The 20,219-nt window shown below is 41.0% G+C and overlaps 1 long non-coding RNA gene across 1 annotated transcript; it reads left to right on the forward strand.

The window, feature by feature from the left end:
• Nucleotides 1-15,886: 15,886 nt before the first annotated feature.
• LOC139796305 (uncharacterized) lies at nt 15,887-19,897 on the forward strand. The gene is made up of 3 exons (XR_011725965.1): nt 15,887-16,077; nt 19,565-19,697; nt 19,787-19,897. It is a non-coding gene; the product is annotated as an uncharacterized lncRNA (long non-coding RNA).
• Nucleotides 19,898-20,219: the final 322 nt, after the last annotated feature.

Below are 20,219 nucleotides of genomic sequence, written 5' to 3' on the forward strand. Positions count from 1 at the left end.
AACATGCCATAAAGCAGATTGTCCAGAAAGTAGTTGCAAAGCTCTTCTGATTACTTATTGTAAAAAAGAACTTGCTTCACAGACTGGAAAGTCAAGGGAGCTTTTACCTGCTCACACAGCACTACAGCTTCAGGTTCTCCAGCATGTCCCTCGCAGCCCTCCCACCCCCATACTCCAGCACACACTACAAATCGGGCTTGTCCTTTCCTCAGTGGGGCCAGACCCGTCTGTTTAGGATGCTCTTACATCTCTGAGAAAGCAAAATCTCTGTCAAAACTGAGTTAACAGGGAGCAGGGGCTGACGGACAAGGCAAACACAAGAGCAGAATTTCCTTGGGCTTTCTTACCTGCATGAAATCAGGAACCTTTTTTGTTGTCTGCAGTAACCACGCAGATAGATAGATATCAGGCTCTGAGGCAGTAGTGGGTCTTTTACTAGCATTTCTTTCCTATTTAGCATCCTCAGTGGCTTTGCTGCCAACAGTTTAATCAGCTTAGAAAGCCATGGATCCCTCTGACAGTAAAGGATACTACCTTGAATTACCTCATCTGCTTCTTCCTGTGGCTATATTGTCAGACATTATTAGCAAATATTTGCTTGTTATAGACTGTCATTGGGGGAAAAAACATGCCAGTCTTCTTGCCTTCCAGGTAACTAATGCTTTATTGTTTATCCAGTGAAGACCATCTTCCTTGTTCTTTCTGTGTATATTGTTCATCCAGACAGGCTGACAAGTGACAAGCTGCACCCACAAGCAGAAGTAATTCTGAGTATATAAAGGAGCGAAACCTTTGTATTTAAAATGGCATGAGTTTGTTTTCTCATTGTCCCCACCTGCTTCATCCCAACCTCCATCTCATGGTTTATACAGAGGGTAGGGTAGTTCGAACATTTCTGACAATGAAAAGCCTTATTGTTCCTAAATGGAAAGAAACTGCTGTATTCAGTAGAAAATGAGGGATTTTGAAGCAGGAAAATTCCAGGCATTTCAATCACTCTTTCCTCAGTTCACTATAAAATGACAAAAAGATTCTACCTAATACTTTAAGTTTCTAGTGCAATTTTACTTTGAAAATATTAAGAAATAGTCTATAGTTTTCAGAAAACATCAGACTTGAAAACACCCACATTTCTCCTCTTTTATTTCCTCGCTCTTTTGTATTGTACGACAGAAAAGCTGAAGCCTTTATTTTATTTGGTTAAGAGTAAAGAGAAAGGTAAGAGTTTCAATTGAAATGCTGACTCTACCTGCCAACTTTCATGCCTCTCTTTTGAAAAGTGCAGAAAGAACACAGGCTGAGATTGCCATGTGAAGTTGTAATACGGTGTTAAACACGAGTTACTAGAAAACAAGGTCTTCAATACAGTATTGTGTGTAATGACTGGTTCAAGCATAATTGTGAACCATAGTAATAATAAAATGTACAAAAAGTACCAGTTCTTAATTAATGGCCCATTCTTTTGGTAAAAGTGCAGCTTAAACCTCAAGTTTATATAATTAAGTGTATCATAAAGTATGGTTACATTAGTCTAATAATTGAGCACTGAAATGGAATATCTACAACTAGGTGCTATTTTACTTTTCCTATTCAAATCCAGATTTTTTTTAAAGTTGCAGGTTAACTAGGCTTATTCTTAAAAGCCAGAAACTTCTTTTAGATTCAGACATATGAGACATAAACAAGGGAGAACCTGAAGTCTTTCTAACAACCAGTATTAACATGAATCATGCAGGAAAGTGACTGCTTCTATCACAAGCTCTGCCTCTAAACACTGACTGCATCTTAGAAAAGCATCTTCCACTCCATTTTAACCTCAAAGTCATTTGCTGAAAGACAAATGATTTTGTTTTACTCCCTAACAACCAAGAACTAAGAATTTATTTGAAGTTGTTTTGTTCTGGCTTAAATACTTATGATGTTTTCTCAAAAACAGGAAAATACATGTTGTGTCTCTCTCCCATTCAGGCATGCCTTTCTCATGCTGTAATTCACTGCAACATATAAGCCTTTATTCCTTTCCCTATACAGGGAGTCATGTAACTCGAGTGTTTTCCTGTTGTGACTGAGAAGATGAGGAATTATAAAAGACTAACACTACAATTTAACGCTTCAGAGAAACAGTGTATATCATTACTCCTCTGTAGCCAAGCACACTAATTAATATTTATTGCACCTGTCAAACCAGTAGCCATGGTCAATCCATTGCTGCAGCAGTTCAATGGGAGGCTGGGCACCATATTTCTCCTTGGCAGGCATGTTTAGGTCATCAACAAAGACAAAAGCCCTTTTCCCCAGTGGAACACTATAAACCCTCTTCTTTCTCCTGCAAAATTAAACCATTAATTTTATTCATGTTAATTTTCATCTTACTTTGAAACCGCAGAAAAAAGAGAGAGAGAGGAAGAGAAGAAAAGAAGAGAAGAAAGAAGGAAGGGAAATCACACACTTTCAGGGGAGTCTGCCTGACATTATTATTAGAACCAGTTCTTTCGGAATCCATGACCTTTTATTTTTATCAGATGTGCCGTAAAGGTCACAGAAACATGGGGAGGACATAGTTATAAATCCCTATGGAGTTTAATCAAAGGTGGCACGTTGTTCTGAAGTAAACAAGCTAATAAAACTATCCCAGTTTAAACAAAAAACCAAACCAAAAAAAAAAAACCAACAAAAACCCAAAAAAAAAAAAAAAAGAAAAAAGAATCCCTGTTAAGGACTGTCAACAGATCTGTGATTAACGTGAATGGCTATCAATGGAATTAATTAGGCAAGAGAGATTATAATAAGCAAATTTCGGTGTTGCACCTACAGTAGGCACTTTGGCACCCTGAGTGAAACGCTTTTATTTCCAGCCCTGCACGTCATTCCAAAGCCTGTCAGGTTGCACAGCGTGCTGCTGGGGAGCTGCATTCACTCCAGCTAATTACAAGACAATGAGAACTTGAACTAAAGGCAACTACAGAGCAGATTGCTTCGGTTCTGCCAGTCTGTATCCTGATTACACCATGAGAGCTTGTGTCACTGGGAAATAACAACATAAATGGAAGAGAGCTGAGATATGACATCCAGCATTTCAGCATGTTTATGACAATGAATTTTAATTATAGGCCTTGCAAGAATTCTTCCCCCCTCCCGCCCCCCCCCCCTTTTTTTTTTTTTTTTCTTTTTTTTCCCTTTAAAAGTACCTGGCTGGACTGTCAGCAAAAGGATACTGCACTGCAATGTGGGTACTAGGTAAGACAAGGAATAAAAAATAAGACATTAGGTCTGCTTCTGCTCAAGCTGGATTTGTCATGCTGTGTCCCTGGGATCTAATGTAACTAAGAGACAGGAGGGTCAGGCAATGCAAGGAGAGGAAACAGTGTTGAAATACCAGCTACTGAGAGTAAAAGTGGTGAGACAACCTGAAAATATCCTGGCTGGATGAGGAGTAAAGTATTTGCTTCTTTTGGAGAAGATGAAGATGATCTTGGTAATCCCAGTCCTACAAGAATTCTTGTGAGCACTGAATTCAGGTGCCAAAGCTTTTGTACTGTGTCATAAAATGGTCAGGAATAGGTTTCTTAATTTTACAGATGCATATGAACAGCATCATGCTTCTCTTTGCAAAAGACTGTGGGCTGGGTTTTCAGTAGATGTACAATACTCAGAGAAATAGATAAACACTTTGAAAATCTTGCTGGCTGTCTAAATAACTCTTTGAAATAAGAACTCGCTGTCAAAGCTACTAAGATACATTTGAAAATCACTCTAGCAGTTACATGACTCAATAGATGTCTAAATACCTCAGGAAATAGAACCCTTTATTGTTACACGTATAAGGACAGATATACACGTATTTTGTCTCTTACACCTAGGCTTGTTACTCAGATGGGTCTAGATCCACAGGGAAGATTTAGATCATACTGCTTCTAGGTACTCTGCCTTCTGAAGGAAACCACAGCCCCAGACTGGATGCTTGAGGTTTCTCTGTCAAGTTGAGAGAAGAACATGTTCAGAGCCACTGCCTGCTGATGCCACGATCCAAAGACCTTATACACCAGGAGACTTCCAGCATCAGAGCAAAGTGAAATCCCACTTTTTGAAGGAGAGTTTAGATATCTCTCTGCTCTCATTTCTCATCAGGACATGTATTAGTACATTGCTATTGTCCTGGGTAGGGCACCTCTCCTGAGAAATGGCATCAATCCCTGCCCAGGTGGAGGGGTCCTTGGTTTCCACCCAGGGAGGTGCAGGGAGGTGTGGACCTGGAGGCAGAGAAGGGGGGGGTGGGCTGCAAATGCCAGGGAGCTGAAATGAGTGGCAAGTGCCAGTGTCTGTCTTGTGAGTTTAACCCATATTTCCTGATTGTTTAATTCCTCCACAGGGTTTATTAGAGGAGGCCAATGAAATGCATCAAGAACTACACTGTGGGCTGAACGTGCAAAGAATCATTTTCCCTCTGCAAATAATTACAGAACTAATCTCGGGTCTTTTGTCAGCTGTCTCACCTCTCCCTTAAATGCTGCTGGATGGTTGTATTGCCATAAAACAGATTCAAAATAATTCTTGAAATTAATACAGCTTGATTTAGATGATCATTTATTTTATAGCACTAGTTAAAACGTCGGGGAGATTTAACAGAAGATAAACTTTGTATTTGGCCCTTTATGCTAGAAGAATTCTAGCAGTACAATGCCTTGTTTTGAGGGGCTAGTGTTAACAGTATTTTTCCTTTTCCCTGATAAATGAACTGTTAGTTTACCATCAGTTAATTACTGACTGATCAAGGTGATGTATCAGATAACATTTTATACCAGAGAATCACAGAAATTAGATGCAGAAAAGGCCTCATGTCATTTATGACCTTACCAATATGGAGCTATTTTGCAGTATATATTTCTGTATGGTTCAGTTTACATGACCCAAAAAATGCTGTTTTCACTGTTTCTGCCTGTGACTACTCATTAACAGGAGTATTTTTGCAGTATGTGGCTTAAATGTTCAGTACTTCATTATGCTTCACAATGAACTGAATTTAGTGTTTCCAACATAGTTTTAATTTTTTACCTATCAGTTGGAAGTGTAATCTACTGTATGAAAACGTCAAAATCATCATGCAGCTACTGTCTGGTGAAACATTACTCAAATCCCGTAATGTTTTCAAATCTTGAGCTATTAATAATTTAACATAATTAATTCAAAACACTTCACTCAATGTGAACCAGAGAAAGACAATGGGGAAATGATGCATATTCCACCTTTCAAGGGTGGAATTAAATATGGAAAACAAGGAAAAGATAAAGAGCTGCCAACACTTACTTGGAGTGTAATTCACCTGTTTTGAACTTGCTATAAATTTCATATTTCTAAGACTTTCAACTAGCTTCGCAGGCATAAATAAAAAAGCCCTTTCCCCTACCACAAGTGAACAATTTAACACGGTTAGAGCTGTTTGTCAGGCATAAAAAGAAAAGAAACAAATTAACAAATGGGAGATATTTTTTTCTACAAAGGGAAGTTACAATTAGCAAATGAACAGTCTTGTAGAAATTCCTTTAAATGCAATATGCAGAGATTCCTTTCTCTTTTTGTTAATGCTTATCAGCAAATAGTATTGTATCATTAACATTTTTGCTTGATTAAACCTTCTTTAAAAACAGCTTGTTGTTGCTCTTTTCATGATAGGGTTGCTTTTTAAAATTTTCTTTATTTAAATCAAGGCTGGACCCAACCTTTGTTTTCCTGGTTGGAGATTCTTTCTGTTAGAAAGAACTGCAGGTGCTAAATTATGGCACAATACATCGCAGCTGCAGAAGTGCACCTGGAAAAAATTAGGCTAGTAATAAAAATTTCACCTGGAAAGTGCCAAATTGGAACTCTCAGAGATTGAATGCTTCCATTAAGCCACAACTCAGGAATGAACCAAGTAATAAATATTGAAACTTTCTCCCTTCTCTACTTTGACCACAAGGACTTGTTTCGGATGTGTTTTGCTCTGTATTTGGGGAAAGAAGGGAAGAATACAGAGAGAGAGTGTTCATCTTTCATCTCCATTATATCCCCAGCCAACCTCCACTGCCAATAGAGGTACCAATTAGTGCTAATTGTAGTAGACACTAATAGTGTAGACACCTGTCACTATCTATTGAGCTGGGACCATCAGCAAATTCACAAAGGCCACCAAAAAAGCATCTGGAATAATAACAATCATCATTTAGGTACCGACCTGGTCTGAAATTAAACTGTTGAATCTGAGGTAAAAAGCTGAGCAATGCTTTTTGAAGGCAAAATAATCTAATAAAAGTAATACACACACACACATATATATTGTTTTTTATTACAGAAACACACACACACAAAAGTGATACAGCACTGGTTACCATAGAAACAGTTCTTCCTGCACTGCACGGACCAACAGTCCTCACTATTTTGGAGCATTACAATGGATTCATGCTTTATAAAAAGAAGCTAAGTGGCAAAACCTAAATATCCCCTCCAGGCAGTGGCAGGACCTATGTGGGGAGAGTGATGAATCCCAGCCGGTCCTGATCCACTGAGCAGCTGAAATGTACATCACTCATACCTATGTAGGCAATGCTCAGGTCCTACTGATTCACGTGTAATAATATCATAATTTCATATGTAATATGTCACAATGCATTGAAAGGTAGCCACATTTCATTTTGATGAAAAGCACCCAGAGTCTGTCAGCTTCAGCACAACAAGGGCAGTTCAAGGGCCAAGGCTGAGCCTGTTTCCAGGACACCCACCGATTATACCGATTATGTGGTGTAAGTCATTCATTAAATGCTCCCTTGAAATGATTGTGGGAAAGACAAAAACCCCTACAATGTGAATCACACTACACTAGTCACCCAGACAGAGGACATATGCTGCTTGGCTAGGGTATGGGAACCAGCAACTGCTGGTGTTGGGGGACCTTGTATTTCTTGCAGTTATTCTGCAAGCACTCCGGGCACACTCTGCAAGCACTACTAGAGGAACAGAAAGCCCATAAAACACTGAATATCAGAGATCACATGTAAGCACAACAGAGAAAAATTAAATCCATTAGAAATCCCTGCCAGCCTGCAATTACCTATTAAAATTTTTAAATTCATTGTAATATACACTGTGCATAAGAGAAAAGCTAACAAACATAAATGAGATAGAAGTTAACAAATACATCAATTTCCATTTTCACTTAGGCCTCTGGCCTGGAATAAATGGAAGTGGTAACTCATCTAGATGAGTAAGATCTGTTCTGAAACCTTCTGGATGAGGGAGTCCTGCAGAAATACCAACAGGATGCCATTTGTGAAGTGTTTCTCTCTGGCAGTGAAGGGAATCCCTTACAGTACTTGGAGCAGGTAACTTTTCCTCCATGTAGAACATGCTGGACAGACATGGATTCTCAGGAGATGGTGGGGGGATTGGGAGCCTCAGAGGGCTCCTCAGAGTTGTTTCCTGATTGAAGCTGAGCACAAAACAAATTAACAGGAATATGTTTAGATAAGCAAAGCCAAATACAGACATGTTTTATTTTCAGTTCACAAAGTACCTTTTTAGGGTTTTACACCATGGGAAATCCTCCACAAAGCTCCTCTCTGTATTGTAATATCTCGTAAGGCTGAATCTCAGGGCCAGGAGCATGCATCAGCTCCAGCAATGCCTGATGTGCCCAGTGATGCTGGTAAGGACAGTCGCTTTTTTCTTCATGTTTCTCCTGGAGGAAGCACAGGAAAGGTTTGCATTAATCACTAGCTCTCCAGGGAGAACTCAGATCTGGAGTTCCCTTTGCTCACCAGAGGTCTGTGCAGACAACCACGGAAAAGTGCTAGTTCACTCCTTGCCTTTCAGTACAGCACTTCACATTCCCCAAGCAGGCGTGAAGTGATGTGCTTAACAGTGCAACCTGCATATATTCTGTGATGGAAAATATTGCTGCAAGCAGATAAGTTTCCATTTAGGGGCCCAAGTGTACACCCTGAAAAGACCTTGTCTGTGAGAGAAGTTACTTGGCAAAGATCTCCCTTTTTAATTTTATTTTATTTTTCTTCCAAAAATTAATTATATGTGATTATCAAGGAAAGGTGAAACAGCTCAGGCAAAAAACTTCAAAACAGAAGCTGTAATCAAACTATGAAAATCACTCAACCCACATTTGCTCCAGCAGGTGCAATTTGCTCTGAGAGAGAAGCAGTGCAAGAAAAGCTCCGTGGAAGAAGATGAAGTTGCCTCTCCATCCCCTCAGGACCTTGTTTCTCCACATCATGTTCCAGGCCAGAATATTCTGACTGTCACAGAGGAGGCTACACTGAGCCCTTGCCTATACCTCACTGTCCTTTAGCAGAGGGTTTGGACAAGTTACAAGCCAAGCAGACACAGTCAAAGAAGTACAGGGTGACCTTCCTCCTTCACCGGTTTAAAGAAGGGCAGCCCAACCTTGTCATCAGGGGATGAAGGAAATCTCATTTTTGAGAACACACTGTGCACTAACTGTTAGTCCTCTTATTTATTTGACTGCTTAATTCAGTACGTGATTTCAGGCATGTAGTGAATCGTCTGGTGTTCATTTTCAGTCAGTTGACAAAATGCTTGGAAGTTTGAGTCATTTGATCAAATACTCCACTGAAATAATCACTGTCTGAATCACTCTGACAGATCCAGGATGGGTTCTCCTTTAGCTGATTTCTTTATAGACCAGAAAGTTGCCTGATGTATGTATATTAAGCACCTCTTTGATCAGGCAGTTTGGCAGAGTTTGTTACACTGCAGGTACACCATGCAATTCTGTCACAGCCTCCTGCTGCCTCCACTCTGCCTGAAAACCACATGTGACTTTCTCCTCCTCCCTCCTCTAGGGCCATCATCTTCCTCCTCACTGGACTCAGCCAGTGACTGTCTGAAGGGACCTGTATTCATTTGGCTTCCTTCGCCTTACTCCAGTACCTCTGTGCCCCCAGGAGAGGCTTGCACCCTGGCCAGTCTCCCCTTGGTCTTTACCTCTGAATGTCTTCATTGATGTTTTGCAGGAGTTTCTCTGATGCCACAAACACCCCCAGCCTTCTCTGAATAGCTACGCTGCATTTCCCACATTACTACCCATGTTTCCACACACCTAACTTTCACAGCACCCACCTCCAGACAACAGCCACCTATACCACGTGGACTAAGCTGGGTGCTGTATCATGCCATTACTTGCTTTGATTATGCTAGATTGTGTTGATTTGTACATAAAATGCAACATGCTTTGTACTAGGTCTTCCAATTTAGAGGCAGATGTTTAGTAATTAAAAAGTTAATAAAATACAAACAATGACCATTCTTACAAGAGTAGTTTCTCCGTTCTGTATTTTACAAGTCTCTGTGATCAACTGGAAACATTAAAATGAAGCTCTGCAACATCTGTACTACAGTTTGATTTCATTCCCAGGAAATGCTTATAGATGCATACATTAAAGATTTACTCTGAGTAAATGTTTCTGAAATGTTCACTGTCTGCTTCAGTGAGGGGGCCAAAGTAACTCTGGGAAGTGATGCTGCAAGTTGTACCTCTGTAATCCTGGCCTCCTGGAGTGATCCTGGACAGGCATTATCAGGGAAAAAACTTCATCTAATCCATAAAAATATCTAAGCTGGACGGCAGGTGCTTCTTATTCAAAAGAAGTACACTTCTTTCATATTGTTTTGGAACATCACATTTCAGGTTCATCAGCAGCTTTTGGCTCAGAAGTAGATATAAGAGAATGAGACGCACTTTTTTCAAAATATTTAAGCTTTTCCAGATGTATCATATTTTTCAGAATCTACATGTTCTCACTCATTTAATTGCAATTCATCAGTCAAGCAAATAATAAGACTTTTCAAATCATTTTTTTAATTGGAAAATCAAAATATGAGTAATAAAAAATTGGCAATTTTTTACCTTCCCTGTGCTGAAATATCACTTTCCTAGAGTCTGCTGAAGTATTGTATTTAAGTATTGTATTTATAACCCGACTCACAGGGGTAGACTATACAGAGCCCTATAAGATATCTCATTAGCATCCTTACTTAGGAATATGCTGGGTCATGAACAAGGTATTCAGTGTGTGTGTGCAATGGGAAGCACAAGGACAAGACCCAAGGGAGAAGGTGCTGGAAGGAAGCAAACCCTATTTTCATGTATCTATACTAGGCTTTTTTTTTTTGCTTTTTTTTTTTTTTTTTTTAATCTCAAAGCTTGTCAATCTTTTTTGCATGCTATTCATTTAACATAAGGTAAACTCTAGTTAGATTGGCTTTCTCGTGGCATTGCATATGTGCTTTATATGAACTGAAAAAAGGCCCCTCCTGAGCATTTTCCTCATTTGAGAATAAATTCCTATTTTAGCATGGGCTAAAACAGTGCAGCTGCCTACCTCAGAGAGCACAAATATATGGTTATGTTGCCAGGACTGTGACTGATCATTTTTGGATGTCTAGTTATTTCAAATCTTTTGTCTAGATTACCTTAAAATTTTCCTTAATGACCAAAGTTTGAGAAGACAGCTTAAAGAAAAATATAAATGTAAACCAAAAATCCATTGAGAAGCTTGCTTTATCTTGACTATCTAGAGATGAAAATTATCATGACTTGAAAGCCCCTCAACAAATACCTTCATGGCATTTTCTAGGACTTATACAGTTGTAGGATATATTTCTCCATTCTCTACAGTATGTCAGTTTTATAATAGCATTACTCAAACTTCAGTGTGCATTAAAATGTATTCTTTACATAGTTGAACTACTTATGCTACAGCTGAGTCAAATTCTTAGGATTTTTTTCACAGGGAAGCTGCAATTATTACAATAAGTTTTAACACCAAAAATAAAACCTATATTGTTCTTAATAACTCATGCCTGCACTGAGTGCTTTCAGTACTTTCTCTTGACCTTAATTTATTGCATTAATTGATGTAGGATGTTGCTCAGATCTCATTTCTGGTGCTTGCAAATAAAAAGTCCCAGGTTTTGTCTAGGCTGGCTGGCAAGCAAAGTTCTCTCTATTGAAAGGTGTAGAATATGGTATGAGCTCCTTTTATCATGCCAATTACTGTTTGACTTGTTTGCCTGCCATGTGATGAATTAAAAATGCATGATTGGGATGCTGGAGAGCTAACCATTTTCTAGATATAATCCCCTGGATGCTGCCATTCTTCCAGTTGATCTTTTTGCCCTCCATGTGTTGGCGAGTACCATATATACCCTACTGCACAGATCTTTCCCTGACAGATGGCTCTCTTTACTAGTTGGGACCCAATCTGGTGATTCCCTTTAATATGCTTTAGACTGAAGAATATCCAGGGACAGGCAGCTGATTCATTCTCCTAGAGCAAGACTATAGAGTGACTCCTTTGCTTTCCAGACTATGTGCTGTTCTATATACCTCATAAATCAGAATATTAGTCAACATCAATTAAAGTATAGTTTCCTTGGTAATAAACATTACATGGAGAAACAAATCAGCTTTCATTATTCTGTCAGAAATAGAAGAAGAGCACTTCATATTATTTTGTAGATAATCTCTGTAGAATAAACCAAGCACAATTACATATTTGATTATAATTAAAACTCCGCATACCTTTCGAGTTTCGTTAGGAAGATGTCCTGGGTATGATTAGCTGAGGCCTGTGCTGAGAAGTTAATTTGACATACAACATATTTTTCATGAGGTAACTGTCGCAGGAAGTTGTTTGTAATAGCTATCTTTCCCAGGCCTGTGGGGGCAACAAAAAGTAATGGCTTATCCTGAAGCAGCATCTTCTCCAGTATGCAGTACATCTGCATAACAGTCCCAGTGGTGCTCACAGTAATGTCATTAAGCTGGGAGAATAAAAGAAAGAACCAAAAGATGCAGATAAAGGTGTTTCATTACCCACTGTACACAGAACAACTATAGAATTTGGTCATAAAAAGAGTCTCGAGTCACAGTAAAAGCACAAACCACAGAAAATACCTGGGAATGACAAAGGAGTTACAGTTTATGAGCAGCGGGCTGGGTGGAATTGCCAAGTTGGAGACTTAAGCACAAAAGAGCACTAAGAAATCCTGTTTGGTATTGAGGGAGGCTATTATACCCAAAGCTGGTAATGAGAATGCAGTGTTGTTAACGGGTTTCTTTTACAATATTTGACACCAGGATGGCTTAATGCTACCTTGTTTTCTCTTCAAGCTACAGTTTTCCTTTGCAGGAGTGAGAGAACAGAATTCTAATGCAGGTATACACTGGGAAAAAGGGCCTCTCTGCTCTGCTTTGTCTTTTCCAATCTCTTACACTTTAACTGGAAGGTCATTTCATTTATTACACACAGAAAAGGGCAGGAGCCAGGCTTAAAGCTTGGTGTGTACTCGTACATCAAACTGGCACTTATTTTGTCCCCCCTTATCTGGGTTAGCCTCCTGCCCCCATCCCTGCTATAGGTGAGTGCATCTGGCTGGAGAGAGGTCAGGATGACCCCGCTGCATGCACTCCACCTCTGCACCCTTCCAAAGGAGTTACCTTAACTTGGGGTACTGGCAGCAGAATTGCTCTACTGACCCACGAGGCTTTTTCTAACCTCAGCAGCTGTTCCTCTGCATGAGAAAGCTACAAGGAACGTGTGCTTCATGCAGCAGGTTCACAAAGCAATTTCATCTATTCGCAGCTGGCTTATTAAGGGAATCTAGCAAATGGCAGTATCATAGAAGCATTATGTTTCCTGCCCTTTTCCTTTTGAACATAGCTTTGAAAGTGTAACCAATATAAACTGATAGAAACCAATTGCTGGGGTTGATAGCTTGTCACTTATGTTTCCTGAAAACCTGAAGCTATTCACAGTCCCCTCTATTGGTGTCCAAGCTGTGTTTTGAGCAACCATGGCTGTGACTGCTTAATTTGCTGTGTCTGTCTTGGGCAGCATGCAGTGCAGTGGCTCCACCACCCACCCATATGGGTCTGTGGCTCTCCACCCACCTCAGCCACCAAACCTCTAAGCAGACACCATGGGCTCTGGTACAGTAACTTAAGTCAAGGTGTAGAAATGCAGAGGACTGAAGAAAAAAAAACCAACAAACTGTCTCGTAATGTGTTCATGTGTTCTCTGTGTTTCATGTGAAGTCTCTTTTTGATCACCTTCCCTTGTTTGTCCTGGACTAGCACTGGCAATGCATTTGCACCACAGCAGCTATGTTGTGTGCAGCCACATTTTGCTAGGCAGCATGCAGACACAGAAGTAAAGGGAACCTTCCCTCTCCGTGAGCCTGTGCTATGAGCAGACAAGGCAGATGCAAGCTGGGAGGGGAAGTCAGAGAGTTGGAGTGATGTCCCAGGGTCAAAATAGGGATTCTGGGACAAAAAAAATTAACAGTATCTGGCTCCAGGGTCTCTTCCAGCAGGATGCTGTGGGGAACAGGAGTGGTGGATAACATCCACTACCCTCTAGTGAGGATGTCTATAACATTAACAGAGAGGTATGGCCAAATATACAAAATACTTCAGTGGGTATGGATCTATCAATATCCTTTTTATTTTAATGAGAAACCTTTGGAGCTGCAGTTTGAACAGGAAGCAGTTGGCCAATGCTCCTGCAGTACAATATGGACTCTCTTTAGGGATTCCCACCTGCTTTTGTAAAAAAATAAATTAGTTCTGTTTGGAGGGTGTCCTGAAGTACTGTTGCACTAATCAGCCCCCTCCCTGATCAGAAGCTGGCCCTGGGCCTGGTTGTTGCCCCTTGCTGATGGGCAAGCATTTTCACTGTTGCCTCACACCTGCACAAATCACATACCAGGGACCCTTTATTGTGTTCTTTAAATGCAGAGCTTGAGGCTGCCATAGAGGAAAGAGAGGTATCAAGGAAGAACAGAAAACTCCAAAAACTATTCAATTACTAGAGATGTTTTGTCACTCCAGAGATACACAAGGTATACACCTGAGTGTATACAATTAAGCTGTGAATTAGACACAGTTTGACCTGTACAACACTGGTAGATGTCCTTACAGATTGGTTTTACTCCAGCCCAAAGTCTCAGCCTAAAAGGTTAAATATATATTACTCCATACTGTCGATAATCCATTTTTCCTGCTTTCAGCAGTAGGAAGAATGTGAACATACAGCTAATTAAAATACATTTGTTGAAAAGGTCATGCAGTAAGCTGCAGTTCAGCTGAATAGGAGGATTATGATCCTATTCACCCAATCTGGTGACAAACATACTGAAAATGGAACCCAAGATACAATTAATCTGTTTTGCTGTCACAGAATGGGAAATGGTTCAAACTTAATGGTATTCAGGTTCTGAAAAAAATCCCAATCCTTAGAGTTCCAAACATGCATGGGTACAGTGGTAATAGGCTATGCCCATGCTTTTCACAAGGGATTTAAGGAGTCAGCTGCTCCAATTCTATTCAAATACAGTTTGAGCATCTCATTCACGTTCCTGTAAAAATACCAGTTTACTTTACAGAAATAATTTGTACAGTGCAGTCACATATTAGTGACTACTACCTCCTAGCAAACAAGTAAGCAATTAAAAGTTATGCTCAGTTTGAAACTGCTGTTCATCTCTTTTTTCCTGAGAGAAAAGATACAACAAACAAAGTTGTGTGTGCCTACATTTAATTGTTCTGCTGCAGAGTCTGATCTCAGTTCAGGAGTCTGATATTTGACTTTATCAAAGGCAGAAACTGTTTCATGTTTAGATTTCACCAGACGCAAGAGGAATCTAAAGGTACCTCCTCTGCATGAGTGCATAAAAAAAAAGTTGTGAGCACTGCATTTTTCATGCCATTCACTGTTTTGAGTCAGACACTTCCATGATGCCATAGGCCTGAGAAGATTTTTGTGCCAAGGATAACTGAACATTAAAGAGAAGAAGATTAAATTCCTCAGCCTCTCACATCATCCAGAAGAGCTTTGAAAAGCCACATACTTGTGCTCTTTGTGTTTTTTATGTACCCTGGGACTCTGTTGAAGTGCCAGCTCCCCATCCTAGTCACATTTTAACACCAGGGCTCCTGCAGAAACTAAAGGAGCTCAGCAGCTTGCCTGGCCTCTACGCATGTGTGACCCATGAGGTGATGCTGTAGGTCTTTATGACCCATGCATTTCCGAATGGGCAGCAGCATGCCAGGGAAAAAGATTCACTGTTATAATTTGCACTAGAGCAAAATCTTCTCCTTGTGTGGGAATGCAGAAACAATAAGGGAGCGAGAACATGGTAGCTACTTGATTATATCCAGAGGTAAAAAATGCAAATAGGGAGACAGCAATCACTTAGCCACAGATACTGGGTTTGTTGAAATTGAAAGGCAGCCCAAAGCAAAATCTATTTATAGTACTTCAGGTTGAATTACAAGAGGTTTAAATTCATTATAGAACTACAAAGGCAGACAGAATATAGGGTTTCATAACACCCAAAATAATTAATGAAAAGACAGACTAAAAAACTAAAACTTAGGTTCAAAATAAAATGGGCTAAAAGCCAGATCCTACATTGCTGATATCTTAGCTGTCTTCTCCCGCTGAGATTCCCAGTCCCTCATGCAAACCAAAATGTTGCTGGCATAGGTGATTTTATATGTCATCGCCCCGCAAGGCAACACCATGCAAAGTTTAGTCCATCTATCTCCAGAATTAGAAGCAGCCTTAAGGGAGAAGGCAAATTGGCATAAGCTACACCCTTTCTGCACTACAGTGCCTGAACAACAGTTCCAGATCTGATTCAGCACCGTGGAGACTCAGCTGGCCATGGAGCGCCCTGTGCAGTAACTACACCCTAACAGCACGACACACATCACCAATTCACTAGCTGACAGTGTGTCCAGACTCATCTCCAGTGGTACCACAGAACTGTGCATCACCCAGGCATTCTCATATGCAATATGAGCTCGCAGTGACCCTGCATGCTGGGCAGGAAGCTGCCGAGAGCTAAATGACACATGTAGCTAATGACAGCAATAAGTTGTCTTAAGTTCTGTCCCTCAGGCAGAAGTCACCAACAGAACTCTCTCTTGAAGACTGACATCTGCACTCTATTTTTTTCTTCCAAAGGCCTGAGCAGGATCTTGATGTTGATTCTGCTGCCAAAGTAATTCTTATTATTTACTATTCTATTTACTCTTTACACAAAGACAAACCAGGAAGCTGTAGGCAAGCTTGGGAAATGATGCTAAGCAGTCCTTGTGTGGAAGGTGTGCTACTGTATATAAAAATAATGCAAGACAGGCACAGGAACCAGGAAGGAGGGGGGAGCCAGGAAGAAGGGGCTGATGAGAGATGTTTAAAGAGCAAACTTCAAAATAATCTAAACCCCAGAGCTTCATGAAAGGATGCTCACCTGTGAGAAGAGACATCTGTATTCCAGTACCAGCAACCCACAAAAAAGGACCAAGGTGTAGTGTTTGTCATCCCAAGCAAGCTTCTGAAGCAGTACAGTCTACAGCATTATACACAGTCTACTATATCATCTCTGAAGTTGTTCAGGGCACACTGGCCAGTCCTGAGCCTGAGGTTAAAGGATTTGGGAGGGCCCATCAGGCAAAGCAGAGAGGAGCAGTGGTAAATCAGCCACTTAACAAATCAGCACAGTAACCACAAGCAAAGATTGTACACTAAGGAAAAGAGGAGGGAGATCCTCTCAGAACTGTTCTGAAGGAGAACACAGCTGGGTTCACCTCCCCAGTGAGCCTGCTCTAGTTGCCCATGGTCTCCAAAGCTGGTTAGGATGGTCAGTAGATGACTCTTTTTCAGAAGGAAAATCTTCTTTGGGTGTGATCCCAGGATGAGGACGGGCTGCTCAGCTCTTTCAATCCTAGAGCAAGTTGATAGTGATCAAACAGTCTTTAGGCATTTTCAGAATCAAATGTATAAAATAACTAATTACACTAATAATAGAGTAAAAGGAAAAATTCTTCAAGCGATGAATCCAAAAGCTAGTTCCAGTCTTTCTTGGATTATCTGCTCTCTAAGACAATATGAGTTCTAACTGGAGATTTCTGAGCCCACAGACTGGATTTGTTATTCCCTCCTTCTCTCTCTCATAGTCTTCAGTGTCTGATATGGATTACACTCATGCTGCAGGCTTTTTCATAGTGGGCACGCTAATTAAATTCTTACTCCTCTACACAGCTATTTATTTTCATCAAATGTGTGGAATTTAAATATATTTAAGACTGTCATTCCACTTTCAGATCTGGTGAAACTACCTAATGAGTTCAAAGTGCACTTGAAGTCAATCTGTAGGTAAAACAAATGTATACTGGATGATCACATCAGTCTTACTTCCTTAAGAAATTAGACAAAAATCCACAGTACCTATACAGCTTAGGTACTTCCAGAGGTATGTCTCAGTGAAGGGGAGTTTTCAAAGGTATCTTTTGGAATCAGACGATCAAGTTTGATTAAATCCTACCAGAAGATCTATTTCTGGGAGATTTTTCTTCATTAAAAACAAAACAAACCAAAACTAACAAGCACTCCAGAGGAAAGGAGGACTCATTTGTTTTCTCACCTTGTTGAATAAAAATCCTCTTCTTTTGACCCACATGAACCTGCATAAAGTTAGCTGTACTAATTGTAAACAAAAGTCACACTGTCAAAATAAAAGGGAGATGAATTAGCAACAACAGAGTTCACTAAAACTTGTAATATAACTTGTAATATAATTGGAAGAAAGGCTATGAGCTACATGGGTAGAATATTTCAAAGGAATACATTTCACTTCGAATGATAAAATATAATTAAAAGTGAGCACCTAAATCAACTGCCAAAAGCACATTTACAGCTGTTTGGTTTTTTTTTTTTTCTTTTTTCTTTAAAGTTTATATATGGTGGTGTTCTTTTGTCAGCTTTCTCAGCCTGTTTGACCTGCTGTGCTTTTCTCTGGTTATAGCTGCAGATTCCACCAGGCCGGTTCTCCCTATTTTGAAGGAGACTATATCCCTCATGTATTTTTCTTTCTTTTCCTCCTTTGTATCCTATTTCAGGTACTTAGATACCAGGTCATCCTCATAATAACATCTGCTGCAGATTTTTTTTTCTCACTGACCCTTCTTTCCTTTCTTAGCAAAGCTGATATTCATTTTGACAGCCAACCACAAAATCTACTGTTTGCAAGTGACTATCTCCTGTCTGTAAGTCAGATATCCAGGGAACTGCAGTCTTCTGCTTCAGTCCCCGAGAGATCACTCTACGTCAGATGTCTCAGCCTTCCCTTCTGGGCTCTCTATTTTTACTCCCTGCCCACAGCCCTTGTCTCCTTCTCTGCAGCTTTGCAGTCATAATATTTTATCAGCTATTGGTTCTTACTCACCTTCCTATTTGTGATGCCTGGACTGCTGCTAACAGTGCTTTTTTTTGTGGACTGAGTATCTTCTGTTTTCCATTGGGCACAGTAGTCTTGTGGTTACAGTTCAGGTCCTCCCAGCCAGCTCAATTTCCCATTCCCTGGACAATCTCTGCTATCACTGCAGTGCCAGACTCATCTATCAGCCCATATGTAAAGAAACCTGGGAAGTGTAAGCTTAATGCTGCAGCATCTGCACCTACAGCATACACTTGCCAAGAGGATTTTGCTTGTCTCCCTTTGCATTGTGGCATGCTATCTCATCTCTCAGTTTAATGCTGCTTCTTCTGGTACTGCCTATCTCAACGAGACAGTCAGTTCTTTGAATCACAAGCTTTTATGTATAAGCTATCTAAACAGCACACGTACACTCAAGGTGTCTCTTCCGTCAAACATTAGCACAGATATTACTCTCACAGTCCAAATAGGTGCTTTCCAGGGAAGAGAGAGAGGACTAAATAGCAGCAAATGGTGACTTCCCCACCATATCATTACCTCTTTGTGCTTCATACTTCTGAGGTCTAGTCTGTAACCAGAGACTGGCTGCTTACACACACACACCTTCATTTGCCTGAATACACACAGAGAGAACCTGCGAGTGGCCACTGCCATCACCCTGTGGGTACCTCCTGACCAGCCCTGACTGTCCCTGTCTGAATCCTCAGGATTCCCCTCACGCTGCCCAGTATTCCAGGAGCCTAGTTCAGCACCCCAGGGACATCAGCCCCTGCCGGGAGATGCAACGCTGCCGGTCTTCCTCTCCCCATAGCGCTGCTCTGCCCATCCTGTCCCTGTCCCTTCCCTTTGGTCCTCTGCAGCCATCCTGGACCTGTGTCTGAGCACAGAACCATGACCCAAACACCCAGGTTGATGTCCTGGCCAGACCTCAATCTGTCCCCAGGACAGTGCCCAATGCCCAGGGTTGGAGCTGCTCCAGTGCCCCCCAGCTGCCCCGCTCTGGGCTGGGGTGGTGGGACTGGCCCTACAGTGTTCTAAGGGTTGTATCCCAACAAGGTCTGGCATTTCCTGCAAGCTTGCACAAATAAAACACTGGGTAGCACACCTGTGTCACCTCCACGCCCGTACCCACACATACATTCCCAGAATGTGTTGTTTTTTTATATAATATACAGAGGTTTGGCACTCATATTTGTGGAAGGCTTTTTGTGGAGGACTGGTGCAAAAAAGCCAACCCACACCTTTTGGCATCTCCCGTTTACCTCACTCTTAGGCCTGCCATGCTGCCTCCTGGCCAAGGCTGAACCAGACTGATGAAAAGTCAGCTCTTCCCCCCTCCCATGTTCAGCTACAGGCTGAATGCTGGTTTCCTTGACTGTAAATAATAATCACAGAGGAATCACTTGGTAAGCAATGTGTTGGGAAACTGCTGTTCTGTTTAAAACCTCTGTTCCCACAGCTGTCAGCAAACGAATTTTCTGACATTTTTTTACAGGAGTCACCTATTACAAAACACCTCCAGGGTCTACAGACAGCATTTGAAGTGTGCCTCATTGACCACCAGCAGCAAAAAGTTTGTCCCTGCAAATAAACTAAATGTCAACCACCCTACCAGCATACAGTTTCTGTGAGAGGCACAAGCCTAATTTTTCACCTTACCAAGACAACCAGCTTTTTGCACTTCTCTCAGAGTAACCAGCTCCCACCTAAGTGCTGGGAGCTACCTGAGCACCTCAGGTCCTCGGGACTCCAGACCTGAGCATCAACCAACACCCTTTAGTGTGACAGTGGCATTACTTCGCCTCCTCTTTTCACAGGACCTGTTTGTGGTGGACTTCAGCCTCAGCCCACAGTGGTGTGATTGACATGCAGAGCAAGGCCCAGCACTCGTGTGAGTTGGATGCTGTGGTAGACCCTCCATAAAGGTG

The sequence above is a fragment of the Heliangelus exortis genome, chromosome 1 (genome assembly GCF_036169615.1).
Source record: "Heliangelus exortis chromosome 1, bHelExo1.hap1, whole genome shotgun sequence".
Lineage (NCBI taxonomy): Eukaryota > Metazoa > Chordata > Aves > Apodiformes > Trochilidae > Heliangelus > Heliangelus exortis.